The sequence below is a fragment of the Crinia signifera genome, chromosome 2 (assembly GCF_055691185.1).
Source record: "Crinia signifera chromosome 2, ASM5569118v1, whole genome shotgun sequence".
Classification (NCBI taxonomy): domain Eukaryota; kingdom Metazoa; phylum Chordata; class Amphibia; order Anura; family Myobatrachidae; genus Crinia; species Crinia signifera.
Genome location: NC_139218.1, coordinates 207489488 through 207501382, shown reverse-complemented (window position 1 = coordinate 207501382; position 11895 = coordinate 207489488). Strand labels below are relative to the sequence as shown.

Genomic DNA, 11895 nt, shown 5'->3' with positions numbered 1-11895 from the left:
ATTAATTTCAGTGTCCCCTGTAAGGATTGGTTTATGTACTACTTCAAAAGCTTCAATCTTGTCTTTGGCGAGACTCGTCTCCTTGGTTGTAAACTCAATGATAAGCAACATGAGATCAAATGAACATTTGTTCATAATAGACACCCAACGCTTACAAAAAGCATTGTCATGTCTACCTATTGTGGGATTGTTCCTCATGCGCTGCCCTCTGGGAAATTTCTTTTGACGGTGATATACACTCAAAGAGAGTCCATGATAATAGTATGCAATTTGTCTTTTATGGAGTTTTAAGATGTCTCTATAAATGTTTTCCAAAGGAGTAGCCTCTGCTAACTCACTTAATTCTGATGTGAAGTATGAGAGCGCACGGCCCTGCTTGATGACGTCACAGGGGTGTTCTGGTTGACTGCAGTTGCTGTGTTTGTCTCGGAATAAATTCCTTACTATACTATGTTGAAGTATATATATATATATATATATATATATATATATATATATATATATAGTCTGTGCAGGGGTCCGGCACTGTCAGCCACCTCTAGGAACTCTGGTACATGCATGTCAAGAATATAAAAGAACGTCACTCCCGGCTCTTGTTAGTTGCAAAAAAGAGATTTTATCTGTGTTGCCAACGGCGTTTCGAGCCTGGACAATTGTCCTGAAGACGAGCCACAGGCTCGAAACGCCGTTGGCAACACAGATAAAATCTCTTTTTTGCAACTAACAAGAGCCGGGAGTGACGTTCTTTTATATTCTTGACATATATATATATATATATATATATATATATATATATACCACATGAAAAGCCTGTGTTTGTCCCTCTATACCTTACTCTGTAGCAACCCTGACAGCCTCTGCGCTGCCTCTGATTAAAAACCCTCCCATGACAAAGCCGCTGCTGCTGCTATGCTCCATGGGCCTGAGAAGCATATGATGAGCTCCACCAAGCAGAGCTCACCACAAGCCTCTCAGCCTATGACTTCTTGTGCATGGGACTTGGCTCCCGATGCTCAGCACGGTGCCTCACTACACATGGCACACTCTTTTATTCTCCCACCACGCCCTAGTGTATGGTAGGGCATGAAATACCGCCTTTTGGCACATGTTGCCTCAAAAAAAGTGAAAAAACCCCAGGTCGACCTTTTGACTGTTGACCTAGCCCATGTCAACCGAATGCTTGTTTCAACCTAATGACATGTCAGCCCAAGCTAATGTCAACCTTCCCATATGTCAACCTTGGCTCATGTCAACCTTCAGTGGTCGACCCAATGCATGTCGACCTTAGTGCTGACAACGAATACTGATACTATACTATATGATATATATATATATATATATATATATATATATATATATATATATACATCAGAGCCGTATTAAGCCTTCGGGGGGCCCGGGGCACTTTAGAAAGGGAGCCCCCCTCCTACTTGTCATTAATGGCCGCAAACTGCACGGGAGAATATTACACTGTCACCACAGCAGTATAAACTTGGTCAATGGTCAACTGCAGGGGGGGGGGGGGGGAATAAATATAAACATAAACATATATATATATATATATATATATATATATATACATACATACACACACACACACACCACATGAAAAGCCTGTGTTTGTCCCTCTGTACCTTACTCTGTAGGAGCCGTGACAGGCTCAGCGCTGCCTCTGATTAAGAACCCTCCCATGACAAGGCAGCAACTGCTGCTATCCTTCATGGGCCTGAGAAGCATATGATGAGCTCCACAATGCAGAGCTCAGCACAAGCCTGTCAGCCTCTGACCTCTTGTGCAAAGTCTTATGGGACTGAGTCAACTCCCAGTAATGCACTGCATACTTGTGCAGTCAGTGTGCCTTGACTCCCAATACTCAGCACCATTAATCATTGTCACATTGGCAGATAGGTGAAGCTGCAACACTACCCCACTCCCATGCACAAAACCATTAGCTAAAAAAAAAATGTTTTTGAAAAATACATGCCAACCACAGGGGGCCCCTAGATAGATGGGGGCCCATGGGGTACTGACCCCCTGTGCCCCCATTATAATCTGGCCCTGTCTATATAGATATGTAGATATATATAATATTAATATATATTAATAATAAACAATATAATATGATAGATATGCTACGCCACCTTTCACCTCGCAACCCGACAGTTAATAAGGAGCGGCAGTGGTGACTCCTGATTTGCTGCCAGACCGCAAGCTCCTACTGGTTGGTGACCTGGTCGTGAGATTTCAAATAGCCGTGGACCTGCTCTGAAAACAGCCTGGCAACCCACTGCTCTCTGCCCAGCTGTCACAATGGTTCAATTCTGCCGCTGTGTACTGCTCTGAAGACAGCTTGGCAGACTGCTTTAGTTCTGCTTCAGACTGTGCCAGCTCCAGTGTGCCCATTAAGGGTGGCGCCCAGCGCAGCCGTTCCTATGGAACCTGATAGCCGCAACTGCGGAAGTGGAGCACTGCATGGGGATCGAAGAAGAATAATCAACACGGCCGATCTGTTTGATCAGTGCCGCTGATTATCCTAGCAATAACAATCTGAGTGACTGGGACCTCCTGACCCACAGATGCACACAACTGGCCTCAGGACATGGACATCGTATTGGCCTTGGGGACATATGGCACCCTGCCCAGGGCCGTCTTAACAGCAGTGTGGGACCCTGGGCAAAGCGATGCACTGGGTCCCTTACCCATTCTCCCCTCCTAGGGGTGGGGGGGGGGTGCTATCAGCAGCAGCTTTGATGTCCCACGGGTGGCAGGGGGTTCTCTACCGTCCATTTAACATGTAGGACCTGGAGCAGTAACTTCTGCTAATTACTCCTTTACTGCACAGGTGGTGGGAGGGTGAACACAAGCGTGTGGAAGGGGGCACTGAGCTGAATGAAGGGCCCCTTGTAAATGACTTCCAGGAAGGTAGGGGGTGTTTTATAAGCAGGGGAGGGTTGGATAATGGAGTGGGCTTAATATTCGTCATTTTCCGGTGGAAGGGCAGCTTGTTTGGCTGCAAATATCGCCATTATCTGGAAATAGATTTCTTAGCCTTCAATAGTATAAAAACCTAGAGACCCAACTTGCAGGAGGTGCTGGGAACTTGGAGATCAGAGATCAGGAGCCAGAGCAATCCATTGACAAAAATATAAAACTGAACAATATGACTGGGAATTGCAATTAGGTTGGATGTGGACTGCTGCTTTGAAGTTGGATTCCTACAGTTCCCTAGGGCTGATTTTCAAAATTCTGGTATCCCTGAAAAAAGGGGATCCTCAGCTATCAGCGTACACCTGGGGCCCCTGGGCAAATGTCCATTAAGCCCATTCAAAAAGACAGCCCTGATCCTGCCCCCTAGCCCAGCCCACGCGGCACTGATCAAACTGGTCATGTTCCTGCACAGCTTATACTGTGTACACACGGTGAGATTTGACATTACATTTTGACTATATAGACAAAATCGCCTGCAGATCGCACAGGTTTTTACCTTGCTATCCCGATGCGCGCTCCCGTGACAGAACAAATCGAAACCCAGATTGACATGGCAGCAATCACTATATATAGTGCAAATCTAATGCAGATTGTATGAATTGTATGTAAATAGTACAGAGTTAGCAAAGATTGCATAGCACTCTAGCAAGGGAATCTCACCGTGTGTACACACCATTACTCTACATACAGCTAGAGAATGCTGTGCACAAGGCAGGATTTGCACTGGGCATGTGATTATGCTATCTCAGTATAGTGTTATTAACACAGGGTGTTTTGGGAGGTTTGTTGTTAAATTAGGAAAGGGGAGGGTTTGGGGGTGATCGGACAAGACACAGATATAAGGAGGACCCCTGTGTAGCAATATTGGATACGTATTTTTAGGGGTGTGCTACCTCAGGACAAGATTTATAGACATGTAAGGAAAGAGAAGAATGTCCTTTTGTTAGGTGCACCTCAAAGAATAAGACTCTAAAATATAACTTTTAATAGTTTTATTAGTAAAAGGCTGCGAAAATTAAAACCACATAACAAACAGGGGTGGGTACATACACATATAAAAATGGGGTGGCAGGCAGGTGTTTGCTGACAATACACGTTAGTTAGTGTTCTGTGTGATAGCAGTGTTTAGGGCTAACACGATATGTCCACTATAACCCTGTTAGGTGGAAACAAGTGTTAATCCGCTGACAGGGTCTGGGTAGGTGCCTTTCTCATAGGTGACTCACTTTACTTTCTACACAGTACGATGTGCTTCATGTAATATAGACCTGCTGCATATGCTGTGTTAATACTGATCACAGACAATGCTGCAGCTATAATGACAAAGATTCAGCCAGTGTGCCTACTCCGTATAATGTCGGAGAGACCTCAACACCGGTGAAACGATGTAAATCAGCAGGTATTACAGAAGATGGTATCACTGGGGTTAATTATACACCCAGTATGTGCTGTAGGGACTTACACGGAGTAGGCACACTGGATGAATCTTTGTCATTATAGCTGCAGCATTGTCTGTGATCAGTATTAACACAGCATATGCAGCAGGTCTATATTACATGAAGCACATCGTACTGTGTATAAAGTAAAGTGAGTCACCTATGAGAAAGGCACCTACCCAGACCCTGTCAGCGGATTAACACTTGTTTCCACCTAACAGGGTTATAGTGGTCATATCGTGTTAGCCCTAAACACTGCTATCACACAGAACACTAACTAACGTGTATTGTCAGCAAACACCTGCCTGCCACCCCATTTTTATATGTGTATGTACCCACCCCTGTTTGTTATGTGGTTTTAATTTTCGCAGCCTTTTACTAATAAAACTATTAAAAGTTATATTTTAGAGTCTTATTCTTTGAGGTGCACCTAACAAAAGGACATTCTTCTCTTTCCTTACATTTTTGTTAAATTAGCCAGATCGCTTTTCCCATTATTTGTATGGGAAGTGCAATCTGGTTTCTTAAAAAGTGTGAATACAAGGGTTTGGAGCATTTTTTATTAAATAAAATAAAAACTAACTTCTGCAAAATACTTTTAATACATTCAGGTGATAATAAAATAATGTGAAAATAGTGTGCAAACTTAATCACATTATTTTAATTTCAAATAAAGCAAATCCGCCTCTCAACCACTTGGTGGTGACAAAGCATAAAAAAGGATAAATAGTGCTGGCATCTCATTGGACAGAGAGCAACATGACACGTCTAGGAAGGACTATACACCTTAAAACTACAGCATTTTCCAGTTTGTTGTTATCTGGTCTGGTGCTCTGTAAAGTTACAGGTGAGGTTATACAATCTATCTTCCTGTAAATAGTCACTTAGGGTGTGTGTTGTGAATGTAAATATCTAGCTCTTCAAAACTGCAAAATGCCCAGGAACCCCGTTTTTGTCTTTATCTTCCTGGGCAGCAATACTAGCTAGACTTTATTAAACTTGCAGATTTATTTGTTATTGTGACAAGTGTAGAATCAAGCACATGTTTTTTATTGCCAAGAATATTGATAATATCTGAAGATTCATAGAGCAAAGATCACATACTATATATTTGCTGTAAAGGGGCATACACACAGAGCGATGTTGTGCTCTTTTCTAAGCAATCTGACCAGATCACTTAGAAAGTAAGCACTGTACTTGTGTAGTTTCACGGCGCCACCGCATGCACAGTCTGTGTTTGAAACTTGGCAGCTTGCCAGACTCTGTTTACTGTGCCGCTCTAGCTGTTCTCAGCGCAGCGCGTGCCTGCTTTACATATGTAATCGGCGTTATCAGCGTAGCGCTGGCAGCAGCAGCGCTCGCTGCCTAGCGCTGACAGGTCACTGTGGTACTTGTAGTTCCACAGTGAAATAGACAGTACTGCACACTGCTGACAACGGGGGCATGTAAACTGGACACCCTGGCACACCGCTAACGTACGGTGGCGCCGTGAAACTACACAAGTACCGTAAGCACAGATCGCTACGTTTGTATACCCCGAGCGATTACAATGCGCAGTCCCACACATCGCTATCGCCTGCTAACTAAGTCAATGCATGCAGTCATAATCTAGTCAAATTGCTTAGCAGGTGACTGCAAATCTCTGTGTGTGTACAGAATGAGAGATAGTGACAGGCTTCACTTTGTGCTGATTAGCCCATGGTTGCCTACCTGACCCTTTCCTTCAGGGAGAAAATGCTCTGTTCCTGGACTTCCCTGGTAATGTAGGATTGCCATCACCTGTGGTGATACATCTCTCTTATCAATGACCTAGCTCACCACAGGTGATGGCAATCATACATTATCAGGGAAGTCCAGGAACAGAGCATTTTCTCCCTCATGGAGATGGTCAGGTAGGCAACCATGGATTAGCCACCTGTGTGAATTCTCCAAACACAATTCCCCAAGCTCACAGAACCTGTGGCCAATCACAATCCAGTCAGGGTATAAATCTGTCCTCCAGCACTGGGGAAATTGCAGTTTGCAATCGATCTCCTGGTGAAGCAAGACTCCTGTGCTATCGCCGTGCATAGGGTATACGGTCGTTAGGTCAACATGTATTGGGTCGACCACTGAAGGTTGACACATGGAAATGTCATTAGGTCAACACAAGTATTAGGTCAACAGTCAAAAGGTTGATGTGGGATTTTCCTCTCTTTTTTGAGACGACATGTGCCAGCAGGCGGTATTTCATGCTCTACCATCCACTAAGGCGTGGTTGGTGAATAACACAAGAGTGATGAACGAGGGGACGTGGTGCACCGATACACATGTCGACTGTGTCACCATTCAGGTAAAAAAGTGAAAAACCCCATGTCGACCATTTGACTGTCAACCTAGCCCATGTTGATCTAATGACATGTCAACCTTGCCATGTGTCTACCTTGGCTCATGTCGACATTCAGTGGTCAATCCCATGAAGTCGACCTTGGTGCTGTCGACCCTATTACCCATACCCATGCATAGCACCACCTGGTTCCAACAGCTATACTGAGTAGCTGTACCTCCGCTATTATCGTCCATCCTGGTGTTCCCAGGTAGCTGTCCTGTTGTACAAAACCTGCAAGCAGCCTGCTAACCTGCTCCTGGCATCCAGAGCTATCCTGAAGGACTACTCCCACCTGTATTCCATGCCAGCATTACTTCTGTCTCCTGAAGGACTGCTCCTGCGGAATTCCTGCAGTCTGCATTGTTTCGCTGGTTCATCATCCCAGTAACCCGAAAACCTAAATGGTATCATCCTCGTGTTCTGTCCTGCAAGCGGGCCTGCATTCTGCCAGCTTGCCACCAGTGGTCCTGAGCGATAAGACTGGCCTGCAGTCTCCCAGTGTCGCTGTACCAGTTTGGTTCTATTACTGCCTCTATACCGTCTTGTTTATTCTAGATATTTCTCTTTCAATGGTCCTGGTGACACAGCTCAACACTGGGGATGTAGGAGGGTCCGAAGGAGCCAGGCACCTATCCTAAAGCTTTTAGAGGGTAGGCTCCTCCCCTACTGCATCCCGGACTCTTCAGTTCGTGTTAGGTGCCCATTGGAGTGGGTGCTATTCTAAAGAGCTGCAGGAGCAGCTGAAAAATTAGAGTAGTTAGGGGAATTTTATTATTTTATTAATTGTACTCTAGCTAGGTAGGCACAGTGTGAGGATTCTCATAGTGAATCCTCACACTGCTAGCGCAGCAGGAGCTGACAGAAGCACGTCCTGTCAGCTCACTGTGCACAAGGGAGACGCTGTCTGGCCTCCCTGTGCAGCGCTTACAGCTTCTTTCAAGAAGCTGCCTGGGCTCCGGAGTGTCCTGAAACCGGCTTCACGTTTAGGTGGGGATCATGGGGGACAGGCGCTCCGTGATGGCGGCGGCCATTTTATGCCGAGCTTACACGCTGAGCTCCTATATGAGAGGACAGCAGCGTTGTTACAGGCATGTTCCAAGTGGTCCCCAGTCGAGGGGGAGATACTGGAACTAGGAAATCCTACCAAGGGAGCCGCTGACTGGGGGTGGTTGGCGCCAAAAGTCACGGACCCCGCAGCAGCAGGGACTTTGGTCTCTTCCCTCACTCTGTGTTTGGCGCCTTTCAGAACGCTTGCAGCGGAGCTGAGCTGGCTTACAGATCCCAGCAGAGTGTTTGGATTTCCTGGGCATCGTTTCCCCGCATCTGAAACCAACAGACAGCTAAGTGACTGAGTGCATTAAACCTGTATAATCGCTGGTACATTGTATGCACTGTATATATATATCACTTTTCATCATGTCTGAGCAACATGCTGTGGTTTTGGGGGAGGGAGCCCTTATTGCACTGAGCGCGTGTAATGTATGCACACAGAAATTTGTCCCTGAGCAGATGGCCAAAGGGGGCTTATGTAACACTTGCGCTGCTGCGAGACCCATGGGGAGTGAACCTCAGAGGGCAGAGCAGATTGAACCCGCGTGGGCCAGTGCCCTAGGCAGGTCAGTGAACGCTTTGGTGCAGCTACTGGACAGACAGAGTGATGTCTTGGTAGAATCCCAGAGACCTATGCCATCATCTCAGCAGTCCTATGGCTCCTTGCCTCTTACCCAGGCAGATCCTGCCTTTATTCAGGTGATGCAGGATACTGCTAGGGGGATCAACAGGTTTAGTGAGATACTAGACAAGATTGATGTTGATGTTGCAGGGACCCCTAAAAGGTCTTATGCTATGCCTACATTGGTAGATGAGGAGGAGGGAGCGTATACTGACATCCCCTGGGATCAGGGTGATGATTTTGAAGAGACCTCTTCTGCAGGAGTAGAGGATCTTATTGTAGCTGTGAAACAGGCTTTGAAACTGTCAGTGGAGGATAAAACTCCTGCTAAAGGTGTGTTTAAGCGACAGCGTAAGGAGGCTGTTACCTTTCCTTCGGATGAAGGTTTACAGGAATTGTTGGAAGGGGCTTGGAAAACCCCTGATAAGAGGCTGCAAATGCCTAAGAGATTCCTTAGTCTGTACCCCATGCCAGAGTCTCATGCGGAGCTCTGGGAAAAGGTGCCAGTTGTGGATGCTTCAGTGGCACGTTTGTCCAAGGCTACTGTTTTACCAGTACAGGGCGGTGCAGCTTTTAAAGATCCTGTAGATAAAAAGCTGGAGGGAAACCTCAAGGCTATATTTGAAGGGGTGGGATTCACCCTACGTCCTCTTATTGCTTCAGCCTGGGTCTCTAAGGCCATGATTGAGTGGGCTAGTGAATTATGCACCATGCTGCAGGCTGACCCTGGTGTATTGCTGCTGGCGGAGAAGCTTAAGGCAGCTGCAGAGTATGTGGTAGAAGCAGAGGAGGAAGCACTTAAAATGGCAACCAGAGTGTCCACAGTGTCTATTAATGCTAGGAGAGTGCTCTGGCTTAGGGCCTGGGAAGCGGACAATGAGTCCAAAAAGGCCCTAGAAACTTTAGCTTTCAAAGGAAAGTTATTATTTGGATCAGAATTAGAGGAAATAATTAAACAGGCCACGGGCGGCAAAAGTACATTTCTGCCGGCTCCCACGGCTAAGCAGGCATCTAGATTTTCTGCCTTCAGACCGTCCTTTCGGTCCTCCCCTAGAGGTGGTGCGTCCTTTCGAGGACAGTCATTCAGGGGAAAGTTTCAGTCCTCTAGGGGCAAGACCCCGAAGTCCAAGTTTGGCTCCTTTCACAAGAAGCCTGCCACCAAAGGAGAGGACAAACCCTCCGCATGACTGTCAGGGGATTTGCCCGGCAGTGATAAAGGTGGGGGGGCGTCTTTCACATTTCAGGGACGCATGGGCTTCTCTAGACCAGGATGTCTGGGTGTTAGACATTATAGCCCAGGGCTACAAAATTCCTTTCAGAGGTCTGCCTCCGAAAAGATTTATCCCCACATCTTTGCCAAAGGAAGCGCGGCTTCGTACAGCTCTTGTGAGAGCAGCTCACTCCCTATTAGAGAAAGGGGTGGTTACTCCGGTTCCCAGGGCAGAGTGGAAGAAAGGCTTTTACTCCACTTTGTTTCTGGTGCCAAAACCAGACGGGTCTTTCAGACCGATACTAAATTTGAAGTCCCTAAATGTTCATTTATGGGTAGACCATTTCAAAATGGAGTCTCTGCGGTCAGTGCTCCTGAGCCTAGACCAGGGAGAATTTTTGGCGTCCATGGATGTCCAGGACGCATATCTGCACGTCCCCATACACCCGGAACATCAGACCTTGTTGAGGTTTGCTATAGGAGACCTGCATTTACAATTCCGGGCGTTACCCTTTGGGCTAGCCACCGCGCCAAGGGTATTCACAAATATAATGTCAGTGATGGCGGCTGTGCTGAGGCTCAGGGGAATCACAGTGATACCTTATTTGGACGACCTGCTGTTCAAAGCAGAGTCAGCAGCCATGCTTCAGAGTCACTTGGCAGAAGCCATCAGTTTTTTACAGGCTCACGGCTGGATTTTAAACTTGCAAAAATCTCAGTTGGTACATCACAGAGGCTCCAATTCTTGGGAGTTATTCTGGATACCCATCTCCATCGGGTATTTCTCCCGGAGGCAAAGGCCAGGGATCTGGTCGCATTAGTCCAGGAGATTCTCAGCGCTCGGAGCATTTCTGTATGGAGGTGCCTCAAGCTGCTGGGGAAGATGGTGGCGTCATTCGAGACGCTGCAATTTGCCAGGTTCCACTCTCGGGTGTTCCAATGGAACATCTTGAAGGCTTGGTCAGGAAACACACAGACCATGAAGTCGGAGCTGATAGTGCTGTCTTCGGACACTCGAGACTCCTTGAAATGGTGGACAGAAGTGGACTCCCTTCAATGGGGTCGGTCATTGCAGACCTGGAACTGGCTAGTAGTTACTACCGACGCCAGCCTCAGCGGCTGGGGGGCAGTAGTCTTGGACCTCAGGCTGCAGGGCTTGTGGACTGCAGAGGAGTCAGCTCTACCGATCAACATCTTGGAGCTGAGAGCTGTCTGGAAAGTGATTTCCTTGGCGGGAGACAGGTTAATGAACCTCCCTTTAAGGATTCAGACCGACAATGCCACAGCTGTGGCGTATCTGAATCACCAGGGAGGTACAGGCAGCAAATTGGCCATGTGGGAGGTGTCCAGAATCTTCCTATGGGCGGAACAGAATGTTTCAGCTGTATCAGCTATATTCATACCAGGAGTAGAGAATATAGAAGCCGACTTCCTGAGCAGGGAGGAGCTCAAGGAAGGGGAATGGAGCTTACACCCACAGGTGTTTCAGCAGATCACCTTGAAGTGGGGAACTCCGGATGTGGACCTGATGGCATCCAGGTTCAACCATCAAGTACCCAGGTTCTATGCCAGAACGAGGGATCCACTAGCGGAGGCAGTGGATGCCATGACTATCCCCTGGGAGGGGAATCTCCTTTATGCTTTTCCACCAGTACCAATGCTGGCGAGACTTTTAAAGAAGATACAAGGGCAGAAGGTTCCGGTGATCTTAGTGGCCCCAGATTGGCCAAGGAGGTCCTGGTACTCGAAGCTTCAGAGGTTGTCTGTGGACTCATGGCGTCTACCTCTGAGGCCAGACCTTCTAAGACAAGGTCCATTCAATCACCTGGATTCAGCTCGATTAATTTTGACGGCCTGGCTATTGAAACCGCCATTTTGAAAAGAAAGGGTTTTTCTGATGCAGTGGTTCATACTATGATTAAAGCCAGGAAATCTGTGTCCTCGGCAAATTATTATAGAGTATGGAAAACTTACATTAGGAGGTGTGAGAGACGGAAGTCACACACATCTCATTTTAAATTATCGAAGATGATGGAATTTTTACAAGATGGTTTCTCATCGGGCCTAAGCCTTCAGTCATTGAAGGTGCAGATTTCGGCCTTGTCCATCTATTTCCAGAAGAGGATAGCCATGTTACCGGAAATTCAGACATTTTTACAGGGGGTATCTAGGTTGAAACCTCCATACAAACAACCAGTAGCGCCTTGGGACTTGTCACTGG

The 11895-nt window shown here is 46.7% G+C and overlaps 1 protein-coding gene across 2 annotated transcripts in view; it reads left to right on the top strand.

The window, feature by feature from the left end:
- Nucleotides 1-5166: 5166 nt before the first annotated feature.
- LOC146060424 (ultra-long-chain fatty acid omega-hydroxylase-like) overlaps nucleotides 5167-11895 on the top strand; it is a 74107-nt gene continuing 67378 nt past the window's right edge. For both annotated transcript variants that reach the window (XM_083173608.1, XM_083173606.1), the window contains exon 1: nucleotides 5167-5271. The gene's annotated coding sequence lies outside the window, so the exon portion shown is untranslated. The remainder of the gene's footprint in view (nucleotides 5272-11895) is intronic.